This window comes from Cydia splendana, chromosome 8 (genome assembly GCF_910591565.1).
Source record: "Cydia splendana chromosome 8, ilCydSple1.2, whole genome shotgun sequence".
Lineage (NCBI taxonomy): Eukaryota > Metazoa > Arthropoda > Insecta > Lepidoptera > Tortricidae > Cydia > Cydia splendana.
This window is the reverse complement of record NC_085967.1, coordinates 7,682,449-7,695,964: the sequence shown is the minus strand read 5'-3', so window position 1 is coordinate 7,695,964 and position 13,516 is coordinate 7,682,449.

Below are 13,516 nucleotides of genomic sequence, written 5' to 3'. Positions count from 1 at the left end.
AAACACATCCAGCGAATATTAAACTTCAAAAAATCATTCATTTTACAAATTTAGTTGCTTTTGTCTGGTAAATTTACCACTTGACCTGACAAACTTCAGCTAATGTACCTTATAACTAATGCATTTTAATATAACCTTTATTTTAATTTATGTAACTGGCATAAAGAAACTTCGTAGTTCTCTTAATAAAGTCCTAAATTAAATAAGATATGAATTATTAGAATTAAGGCGCCCAGAGTCCAAGTCCTTCTACGACCGTAGCTCGCTGACACTGAGCGAAAGGCCGTGCGTGCCAAGGATCACGGATAACCGGGATAACCAATGTTATTGAATAGTTATATTTAGTTAGTATTAACAAAAAAAGTAATCGATTAAAATAAAAGAGAAAAAGTAATCGATCAAAAGAAAAGAGTTCGATCAGAAATCAAATTACGCATTTTTAGAAGCAATTTTCATGTTTCTATTCAGCTATTATATTAAGCTTTATGTACAAATAGTTACAAATAAGGTGCGTTTTAGACCTATGTTTGTGATGAAGATACTTGAGAAAGGCCGCAAAATTGATATACATATATTTGGCAACCGTATTATGATATAAAAGCCCTATGATTTTTCAAAAACTCTGCTGGTTGAACCCGTTCACCTTAATCTTGTAATTACTTATTAATTCTACGACTTCTTGATTGAAGAAAGGAAAACCTTAAGGATGCCTCTAGAAATTTAGAAATTATGTGACGATTAAAATTACATACGCGACCTCGGGGCCCAAATTCTCGCCAACATCCGAAAGGAAAGGTAATATTTGCACCGCAAAAAATAAGAATGCGCTTATGTTTTGCGGAAATAATTCACTTTTATTGTATCCTACGCGCTCTTTGCTGTATTTATTGCTCACCTTGCGTTGCTACTATATTCGTACTTATAATAAAATATGATGTTACTGGGAGCAATACCTTATACCAACATAGGTAATATACATACAGGGTGGCTAAAAAATAACTGCATTCCCGTTGCCAGGGAGGTTTTGGGTTTTGGGCAACTTTTACTATGGACCAACCACGAAATCGTGAAAATAATTTTTAAGCTCCCATGGAATATGGAACAGCCAAAATGCCAGTCACATTTTTTTTCGCGTTTTCGGGGTCGGGGTCGGTCCCATAGTAAAAGTTGCTCAGTATAATCCCAAAATCTCCCTGGCAACGGGAATGCAGTTATTTTTTAGCCACCGTGTATACAGACTTACATACATACTTACGTGTTAGTACTTATATATATACTTGCATATTAATATATGACATTCCATTTCCGAAGATGCTGTTGGATTCTAATCAGTTACTGTTGATATTGCTGATTGACGTCATGATGTATATCAATAATCCCAGACACGTTTCCGGCTTTGGACGACGTTAGACGGATTAATTAGTGTTAAAGACACTTATCGCGGGTTCGAGTATCTCCGGGTTACATCCCAATCTCACTAGTATATTGCTACTAATGCTCAATACCGGTAAACTAAACTGTCGGTAAATTCGGTCTGCGATCAAATTATAATCTGTATCTTTAGGTAGGTCTAGTTAAATAAAAGTAAACAAACAATTTGAAAATTTTCGGGTAGTTATTACATTTGTTGTATGTGTAACCGACCAAATTACAAAACCGCCTGGAATAGTGACTTTAACCTACATTATTTATTTTGATCGTATAATGTTTTCATCTACCATCTACTTGCTAAAGATACAGAGTATAGTGTTGTTTAATTTGTTATTATAATGGCTTTTTTACTTATACAATACCGGCTAAAATAGATTACTTTTGATAGTGATCAAAAGATATATTTGGCTAGATCGTCACGTCCTAAAGTTAGCCAGATTCATACATAATAAAAATATTTCAGGAAAAACTTAAAACACATAAGTAATATTTCACGGGCCGGTACTGCAAAGCGTTAATCGCATAAGGTAAACGTCCTAGTTGCTGTCACCTCAACAGACAATAAAATACTCGTATTTTAATTCATTTCATTTTAATAATTTATTTATAAGGTAGATTAGATTACAAACATTAAAATAATATACATAAAATAAACTAACTTATCTATAAAATAAAACTAAATTAAAACTAAAAACTAATACAAAATAAAATAAAATAAAAATAAAATACGTCTAAGAAATTGGGCCCCTTTGGCATGGTGCCGAGGACGCTGGCAGCATTTCCCCGCTGTATTGCGAAGCTAATACGTTGAGCGAGAAAGCTGCCAGCTCTTCGGTCACCAGTGAAGTCAATGAGCCTTTTTGAAAGGTCTTTAAAAAGTTGTAGGGCATTAGGACCCCACGGGCCAAGGGTCTCAACCCCAAATGGCATAAAAATATACTCGGGGCCGAGACCCCTGTACTTCTGGAATTTGAGCTTTTCGGCCGCTTTAGCCGCCGCAGCTTGGTGACTGGTTCCCGTGAGGTGGGAAGGGGCCAGAGTGTCAACGCAGGTGGCGTCCCACACTAGCACCCTTCCCAAACCCCAAGGAACCAGGGACATACCGTCCGGTCTCTTGCTGTCATCTCTAGCTATGCCAGTTGGCTCCAGTAGAGCTGGCACGTTGACGGATGCAAGAGACCGGCGGATTATGTCATTCAGTGCGGCGTGTCTTGAAAAGCGGCCAGCACTTTTTTGTCAGGATAGCCCGTGGTGTCCTAATTCATCGACTTCACTGCCGCAGGGGCACCTGTGTGGAGCATTTCATTTTAATTATGTGAGTTTAAAGATCATGTTACTAGGACAGTGAGGCCGATGCAAGCTTACATTTTGACATCGAACAGATATCGAAATTGTAATTTTGTCATGCGTCTTGCTCACGGAGAAGTCCGAGCGAAATAAACTCAACAATAATCAATAAATGATAAAGATAAAGATAAAAAATAGTTTATTCAAGTAGGCATATTACAATGCGCTTATGAACGTCAAATAAACCTTTACCGGCTTCAACCGTACACCTCTGCCCCGAGAAGATTTAAATCCCCCCTCAATTGGAGGAGGGTATCCCAATATAGGACCGGCAACAAACTCGGCGGGACACATCTTTTCAAAACATTATTACATCTTATAATTAACATGCAGTACGAGTAATTAAGAAAAATACAATTTAAATTACTATAGAATTCATGCAATTATACTCAGTGAGTACATAACTTTATACAAATACGTAGCTCTTTCAGAAAACATATCAAATTCTTACAAAAGGAAAAGAAAATAAAACCAATAAAAGAAATGAGAATACATATTATATGAATCTGACTGATTGTTATGAGATGCTTTCATACAATCTGATGTGCTTTCTTACCTGAGCTGAGTCACCTTTAACTCTACACATAATACAATGCTTTTAATTGCTACTTATCGTTATTACAGTTTCTGGTTTGGACCATGCATGTTTGTCTGTCAAGTAGTCCTCGACTCTGTAATAAGCCTTCAACATCAATGACTTTTTTAAGTAATTCTTAAGAGCTGGAAAGGGTAATCTTAAAGCATCCTCAGGTAACTTGTTATAAAAATGAATGCATTGCCCAACGAATGACTTCTGTACTTTACGAACACGAAACTTTCTGATAGCAAGCTTGTTTTTATTTCTAGTATTATAGTTATGGACATCAGAATTCTTAGTGAAGGAGTCTAGATTCTTAACAACATAAATAATACTATCATATATGTATTGGGAAGCTACAGTTAAAATATTAATTTCTTTAAAAAGTTCTCTTAATGATTCACGCACCCTTAAATTATATATAGAACGAATGGCTCTCTTTTGTAAGACAAATATAGTCTGTATGTCAGCTGCTTTGCCCCAAACCAGAAGACCATATGACATTACACTATGAAAATAACTATAATAAACAAGGCGAGCTGTTTCAACATTAGTCAATTGTCTAATTCATGTCTAATGACATCATTTAAATGTCAAAATGTGCGTTTGAATTGGCCTGAGTGACGAGCAATCGAACGTCTACCTTAGATGTAAGCTACGGTGATAGATAGATGAACCTACCAGTTATATCACTGAAGGGATTTTCATGCGGTTTTCAACTATCAATAGAGTGATTTTCGAGGAAGGTTTAGGTGTATAATTTGTTAACCCGTGCGGGTCACTAGTATTCAAATTTATTTATTTATTTATTTAAGAAGAAACAAACAGTCGATTACAAATAGGTTTACAAAAATATTTCTTAAATTAAGACCTGGAGTTTCCTTATTATATGTATATAAAAATTGCAGTCTGTAAAATAAAGTAACATAAACATAAGGTACTAGATTAGTTTGAACATATAGGTATACTCACGAGAGTCGGAGTGAAATTAATGGGTATTGATTAAAATTACCGGAAAGAGACATAAGTAATGAAAAATTACATACTTAACTAATTACCGAAAAGCACGTTTTAGTGAATTTATGGAACAGTTAAACAAATCTAAACTATAAAGTTTTTCATTTTCGTTAAAAAGTTTACAAACACGTCTCATAAATACATTTTTTACATAGCATGTTCTACTATAGGGAATGGAAAACATTTTTTTCTTCTGACATTGGCGCTGACGTCTATGAGGAACTCTCAAATGTATTTGATGTAGTAGTGAGGGGACATCTAACACATTATTCAATATTTTGAAAAGTAGGACAGAGTCTACACAGTCTCGTCGACTAGCAAGAGTTTGGAGTTTATGATGTGTCAGAGATTCATTATAGTTAAGGTGAGTATGACCAGTTCTAAAATCGAGGGTTCTAACAAACTTCTTTTGTACTCGCTCCACTCTATCACTATGAACATTATGGTAGGGTTTCCAAACTGCGCAGGCAAATTCGAGGTGGCTGCGGACAAAACTGTTAAAAAGGATTTTGTAAGTGACACTATTTTTAAATGGCTTTCCTAATCGTAAAATGAAACCTAGTTGTTTGTACGCCTTTTTTATAACCGAGTCTAGATGAGGTATAAACGATAGTTTTGAGTCCATAATAACTCCAAGATCGCGAATTTGTGTTACTCTACTCAGACGATTGTTGCCTAATGTGAAATTATAATTAAGATTATTTTTTTTTCTTAGAAAAACTTATAACATAACATTTATTCAAGTTTAAAAATAACTTATTTTGGGTACAAAATGTCTCTAGATTTTTTAAGTCATCTTGGAGCAAATAATAATCTTCAATAGAATGAATTATCTTATAAATTTTTGTATCGTCTGCGTAGAGCAGCACTTTCGAATTTTTAATATATTTATCTATGTCATTAATAAAAAGCGTAAACAGTAAAGGGCCTAAATGAGATCCCTGTGGTACCCCGGAACTAATGGACTTCCATTGAGAGGCGTAACCTGCTAGAACAACACATTGGCTTCGATTCTCTATATATGATTTAATCCAGCGGAATAGGTCTCCGTGTATTCCAAGGTGCCAAAGCTTGAGTAAAAGTGTATTGTGACATATTTTGTCAAAAGCCTTGGCAAAGTCTGTATACACGGCCTCTACACTTGCGCCTCCATCCATCGCTACTAAGATATCACTAGTGAAAGTCAATAGGTTAGTGTCTACCGAACGACCTTTGTAGAAACCGTGTTGATTAAGGCTAATATGATTTTTGACTACTTGGGACAGTTCATTTGTGACTATCTTTTCGAAAATTTTGTTAAATTGGCATAATTTTGAAATCGGCCTATACTGTTCAATATTTTGGCTAACTTGACCCTTGGGGATAGGAGTTACGAAAGCTTTTTTCCAAATTTCAGGAACACAACCAGTTTTAATTGATTTTTGGAAAAGAATAGTGAGTGGGGATGATAAGTTCGCTGAGCATTTTTTTATAAAAATTGGATGAATACCATCAGGGCCTGCACCTTTGTTGGTATTGATTTTATTCAATAGTCTATGGACAATGGCACGGTTAATATATATGTTACTTGCGTCAATTAAGGGTTCAGTTGGTGGCACCAAAGTATCAACTCGAAAATGAGTATCTGACTTTTCAAAAACGGAGTGGAAGTGATCATTAAATAAGTTACAAATTTCTGCACCGTCTGAGGACGTGCGGTCTTTATATTTCATAGTCTTTGGTATTTTATTTTTAGTATTAATCGACTTAATATACGACCAGAAATAATTCGGGTGTGATTTAATTTTGTTTTCCGCGTATGATATATAACCGTTGTAGCACTGTAATTCCATTTTTTCTGCGCGTTTACGTAATATTTTAAATGTCTCGTAGTCCAAAGGATTACGGTATTTTTTCCATAACCTATGAAACTTACGCTTTTCACTAAGCAACTTTCTTAAAGGTTTGGTGTACCACACCGGGACAGACGATGACATATTAATCCTACGCCTAGGGATGTGAATACTAATAAGTTTATTTAAAATATCGTAGAATTTATTAACACAGCCAGTCAAATCACTATTTTCAAAGAGTGAGTACCAATTTATTTTAGATAGCTCCAAGTTAATCTTGCTATAATCACCACAATTAAAATTATAAATAAAACTAGGAATCGGCTTAAGAGTGGGTTCAAATCTTAAAATTACATCTATAGTTAACGCTTTGTGGTGATTATCTTCAAGCGTGAGTGGCTGGTCGCAAGCAGCGACTGTACAATCTGTACTGCAAAAAATAAGGTCGAGAATGCGATTGTTAACGTTATGTACACAATTAAATTGTTTTAATTCAGTGAATGACAGAAAATCGTGCATTATTCTTGTCGTGTAAGTGTGTCCCGTCATTAAAAGCATTCCCGGGGACGAATGAGCCAGCCACTCGGCCTCCGGTATATTAAAGTCTCCGGTAATCAAAAATAAATCATTCGGCCTTTCAACAATAATGTGACTAGCTATTTCAAAAAATGACTTTAGTGTGTCCCTATGTCCAGTACCTTGAGGGATATAAATACAGGCTATATGAAAAAAGGATTGTTGTTGTGTATTGTGAGCGCTTCGTTTACATGGGTCGAGCGGGACAGACACCCATACACAATCACAATAGGCTCGCGGCGGCACGGGCCAATCGCGGTGCACCGGCTGGCAGCGCGCGCGCACCGCCACCGCTGAGCCACCGCCGCGCATCGCGCCACTTTCCTCCGCTGACCGGTCGCATCGAAATACGTTAAAACTCGAATCAAAAAATTCTCCATCAAAAAAATCTGGAGTTAGCCAGGTTTCCGTCAAACAAATAAATTCATAGTCTGACTGAGCCACTTTAGAGAAAAACTCACTAGCTTTTGTTCGTAATCCCCTCACATTTTGGTAATAACCAGTAAAAACCGTATTAGCCATTTTCAGTTAGTAAAAAAGTTTCTAAACATGATATTAGATTTATTGAGTACATAACGCCAGTCAGAAGTAATAAATTAAAATATGGGTTTAATTTTGACACATTGTTATAGGTAAGGAAAAATATATTATAGTGTTGAATAATATATTTAAAAGACGTGCATGCATTGTATTTACGTAACAGAACACAAAAAATATATCGACGTAGTAAAATGTTTGTAGTGTTACTAGTGTTATACAAACGTAGCATTAGTGTAAATTTAACGGCCATATAATGGAAAATACAATGATATTGAGTGCATTTTAAACCGGTAGAGAATGTGAATATATGTATCAGAATGTGAAACATGACAGAGGGATATAGGTTCAACAATAGATGTATAATCGATAGTATTATAGATAGTCACTTGATCCTATTGAGATCAGATTCGTTACTTATTATTATAACTTTGCTTTGGTCGGTTTTTCGGACGAAAATTTTGCAGTCGCGTATCCATAGACTAGTGGCTCTGTGAGCTGTAGACCTCGCGAGCAGAGCTTGAAATAACATGGTGCTAAGAGCTTTAAATACACCGTGTTTTTTTTGATTTCCGTTAATTTCAAGGGTGCATTCCTGAGCTTAAATCAAGTAACTTTCTCAAAGACACCGATGTTCTAATTAAGTCCATTTCGGAGATAATCCATAATTTATTTTTTTACTATAAGGCCTCTACAAGCGTGTACACTTGCCTTAGGGCCGGCTTACATATTGATTAGTGTTTAGAATGAGTTCATACATTTGCTACTAAACTTAAGTACAATCTCGGTCGATTGATGTACGAAATGACATTGATATGTCACAGATTTCAATTGTTTGGTTGAGTTAAATGTAATGCCCGTGTTACAACAACGCTATATGCTACATTTAATTACTTTTTAAACAAAAAAAAAAAAAAAAAATGAAAATAAAAAAAAAAATTTTTTTTTGAAAATTAACTATGCCATTTAGTTCTTATAAACGTACTTAACTATACCCCGAAATTAACGGAATTCAATAAAAACACGGTGTAAAGTAAATTAAAGAAAAACAATACGAAATTTATGTGTAAAAAAATACAAAATGTTATAATATCCCAGCATACAATTACTGGGGATCGAACCCAGACCCCAGACTCTCTGTGCAAACAGAAAAAGCGAACGTTTACAAACTGAGCCAAATAGTTCTTAGATGGGTTGACGAAATTTAGCTACTCCTTCTCAAATTAAAATTAGTTAAAATTAAATATCTAAATACCGCCTAAACCAGCGATAATTTTTTTCTGCATTTTTTGCTATTAACTCTGTAAACATGTCTCAAAAAGAAAAAAGTCTTATGATATCGATACGACTATTTGTTTAGGCGCCAGGTATCACGACTCCGCCATTTTTAAAAATTTCCAAAAACCGGATTGACAAAAAAATTTTATTTAGTCATAAAATTCGGTCACAAAATTTCACGAGAATCGGTTAAGAATTGCGACCTGTAGAGGAGAACATCCGGACATACGAAAGCAAAATGCCCGAGTCAAAACGTAGACCTTCGCTTCGCTTCGGTCAATAAGAATAATTGTGTTCCAGCCTCAGTTGTCTAGCCTGCTTCAGTAATAACTTATTTGCTGGGGTCAGGTGATCGCCGACGTACACGGCGGCGGCGGGCCCTGGCAGGCCGATGTCAGCTGTTGTCAGACCGCAAATATGTGCACCAATGAGAATGTTCATCCCGATATATTATTTACATACAAAATTCATGACAGAATAAATACAGAACATAAACAATAATTGCATAATAAGAAAACAACACAAACACAAGTTCTACACAAACCTTGTACATCAATCACCACCTAGGTACACAATCTAATCGTCATCATTAACCAGAGAGATACAATAAAACAGAATCACCAACTTTTTTACAAATGCCATCACACAAGTACCCTTCTTGGTACTGAAATCGATACGCAATGTAGTGGACATTACATTCATTTTAAGACACTCAACCAACTTAGCAAGCACTTCGTAACCTTGTAATAGTGTTGACTTTAAGTCCATTTTTGCCCGTATCAACCGCAGCGGACGTGACAGCTAGGCCAAGGTAAATGTTGCAGGCTTGCTGTTTCTTAAGCCTTGGTAATAAGAATGTATTTTGTTTGTCTAGGTGTCAAGTAATGGTTGGGTCAGTTTGGACGATCGCTCGGAAGGAGCAAGTGCGTTTGACAGTAGGTCGATTAGCGTGCTAGGACACGGGTTCAAAGGCATGCGACAATTAGTGATACTTCTCGGTATAGACTGGACGATATGCTATTTATAATCCACAGGTAAATACCGGGGGTCTTTGAAAGGTATTGAAGGGTTCACTAAATTCATCTATACACACATTTGTATTATTGTCAAATATATAGGGTGAATTTCTTAAATAGGTCACAGAGGGCAGCTACCAGATCCTGTACTACTACGCGAAAATGTTCTTAGGACACTGTAGTTAGGTCCTGTCCTTGTGTAAATCTATTTTCGTAACCTTCTGATACCTAAGCTTAGAATAAATTTAAAAGTGGAAAAATTACTGTCTTGGTTGAGACTTGAACTCACGGCCTCTGGATCGATACTCCAGCGCTCTGCCATCTAAGCCACCTTCGCATACCTACACTGATATATATATTTGGAGTCAGAATAAATCGTTGTTATAAAGTGAACTTTGTTTTACCTCATCTCACAATCGGGCCACCAAGGTTGATTGACATCTTAGAGATTCTGGAAAATATGTACAGTCAGTGACAAAACCATGAATTATGACAAAAAAGACAGAAATTGAAGATAATGTATAAAAATAATGATGCCTGCACTTTTTTCACGCCAATATTATACGAGTCTCGAAAATAAATTAAATTATATAACAACATTATGTAAACTCGATAAGTGAGTGTGAAAAACTGCGAGTCGGGCTCGCGTCCCTAGTCGTACCTGTATATTTAACACATTATTTTTCAGATTTTTTTTGTCGGAAGATCGACGCAGGCTTTACCTTGTTATAATTTTCCTGTAACCTATGGGTAAAGAACTATTTTCTTTGTTAGGTGTAAAATTTTCTGATTTATTCTCCAAAGTAAATAAATTTATAACATATGTAGATGTTTCTTTTTTCAATCAAAGAAAACATATAAAAAATGAAATTATTACAAAATAAATCCTACAAGTACGATACCCATACATAAAATGGCAGTATTTTTATTTGTTTCTTCCAATGCATTTCGTGCGTGATTCTAGTTTCTAGTTAATACTTGTAAGATTAAAGTATTAATAGTACATTATTGTCGAGGCTCGGAAGTAGCTACTTGCAGGCTGAGGATTCGTTTTAAACGGACGACCTTGGGAGTCCGTTTAATTGAATCCGAAGCCAGCAAGTAGCCTTCCAGCCGAGTCATATATAGTGCTTTTCTCAAAAATGGTGCAACAAATATAAATATAATAGGAATATTTTACAGAAGCAACGTTCTTACATATATATTTTCACAGAAAAAAGTAGAAACAATTGAAAAAGTTTGCTTTGCCGCCTTTTTATTTTTTAAATTTTAAAATAGAAGTGTATTTTTCTGCCGAAAATACGCCAAGCTATTTGAGGCAGCTAAATAGTCGCGATACCAACATTATAATAATTATTACTAATCATCTGTTTGGCTGTTTAATGGGCCTGTGCCTTCATTTGATATGGCCATTTAAACTTTTAAAAAGTTTGGAACTCGACAAATAATGGAATTTGTATGCAACATTGCAGTCCCAAAATCGAGACTGCAATGTTTTTAACTTTTTAATTTTTGACTGACCATAAACTCCGCACTTCGCGACCAAATTTTTATACGGCAACGTCGACTTTGCCGTCCATTTTTGAGAAAAATACTTCATACATTTTTAATTGTTCCCTTTAATCTAGCGTATCCGCCATAGTGCAGTTTCAACAGAGCAAGGAGCGTAATTAAAAGCAATGTCTGGCACCGGCGACTCTTCAATTCCCTTACATTGTTGGCTAAGTGGTCCGAAGTTATGGTGGTTATCTTGAGGTGCAATTGTCAGCGATTAATGTCGCTGAAATACGTTGTACCTACAGAGATTAAATGTACAGATAGATGAGCAGATTTCCCTTTAGTTAGGAAAGTATTATGTACTCAAACGAACAATATTGAATAATGTTAACTGTTTTGATCATATCAACATTAAAAAAAAACGAATAAAAGTGTAAAGTTACTTTAATATTGAAACTCATGTTCCTAAATACTTCGGATAATACATATAGGTAAACACATCAAAGTAAAATCTGTACTTTTTGATCCTCTTTTATATAAAAGAACGAACATCCCTAACTATGCAACATATGTTGTTATTAATCACGTTTCCTAAATACAATTTCTAAGTTTATTTATTTATTTTAAACTTTATTGCACAATAATAATGTAACGCGAAATTAATGACCTGCATTTTATGTACCTACGTACCACCGTACCATACAGGATGATTGGAAATTCGCCGTATTCCTTAAAAGGGGTTATTTGCAATGATTTAAGTCCAGTCAACTAGGGGTCAAAACTCATTGGTTTTCAAGTTATTTGAGTTTTTAGTTTTTTAACACTTTAAACTCTCGCGTTTTGTACACATATTTAATTACACAAACGGGTCTAGCGCGATATAATTTCATTGTTTTTACCTTTAATTCCGACGTTTCAGCTGAGTTGCACCAGCTGTGGTCACGGAAAGACTGACGTCCCAACAAATGTCAACGGAGATATTAATAAAACAACACTAAACTACCCGAAATTAGTTTATAAAAATGTTCCGGGAAGACAAAGAAATTGCAGCTACCCGTTAAAGTTTAATGTTTATTGTCCACGGCACGACACGCAACACTCACAGTATCCGTACACTGGTCAGAAGATATATCCGCTGGTTTCAACATTTGAATCACTGGTCCCCAAGTAGACGATAATTTGTACCCGTCCTCTCGATTTAAATTTTTAGGGTGTTGTCTTCGGTACCTTATCTTATGTTATTTTCAAGGGGTGGAAGTGCTTTCCATGGAAAGAAAGTTGAAACTAAGTGATTGATTACTTACTGCACGAATATTAAATAAGGCTCGGTTAGTCCCAACCCTACTCCATGGAAAGCACCCCCACCCCTTGAAAATAAGATAAGATAAGGTACCGAAGATAAAAAATGCTTACGTAGAAACTAATTACCCTAATGACCCTTAATTAGTTAGTTTGTGTCACCGAAGGCAAGGATGTGACCCCTACCCCAAGAAAATAAGATAAGATAAGGTAAAGAAGACAAATAAAGCCCAAGAAGATACTAAAATGATATAAACGAACCGATTAAGGGACAAATAAAGCCCATGGAGATAATAAAGTGACATAAACAACCGATTAATGGTCACGTACGCTAGGTCAAATCTTCCGCCTGCTCTGCTATTATTGTTATTATTTTAAAAAGTTTAAGAGAAAATGTCGACATTCGTACTTTTTTGGAAAGCTGAGGAATTGAGGAACTCATATCTGTATTTTGTACGCAAAGTGTCATACTTTTTTTTTAAGTAATGCCTTAAAATGTTACAAAGTCTTGGGAAAATTACAAAAAAATTGTGACTTCAAATCCTTTTTTTTGGAAAATTTTGGAAAGTTTTGTCATTTTTTTTTATTTCTCGTAATCAGTAGTTTATTGGCTATTAGATGAATGTTTTTTTTTTAATTCCAAATTTGAGTAGTTTTTTTCACAATTACCACTTTTTAGTCGAAAGGCGGGTTTTTTAAACAATAAACTAATAACTGAAATAACTTGAAAACCAATGAGTTTTGACCCCTGGTTGACTGGACTTAAATCATTGCAAATGACCCATAGAATAACCCCTTTCAAGGAATATGGCGAATTTCCAATCACCCTGTATAGGTACCTATGTACCACCTAAATATAAGCAGATTAATAATAAATCTAATCAAATATTAGTTATATCTGCTTCAAAAGCCGAATGAATGATAGTTTTACTTACATTCCATTCTCGTGTAATCTAGTTATTCAAATAGTTTACCCTGGGACAGATATGATTTAGGTTCCAGTCACACGGAACATCAGAATCCATTATAATATAATCGAATGTTATTGGTATTTGTGTAATATATAGGCAATATTGCGCGGTCGTTTGTCAAATAGCACTCTCGTAAAC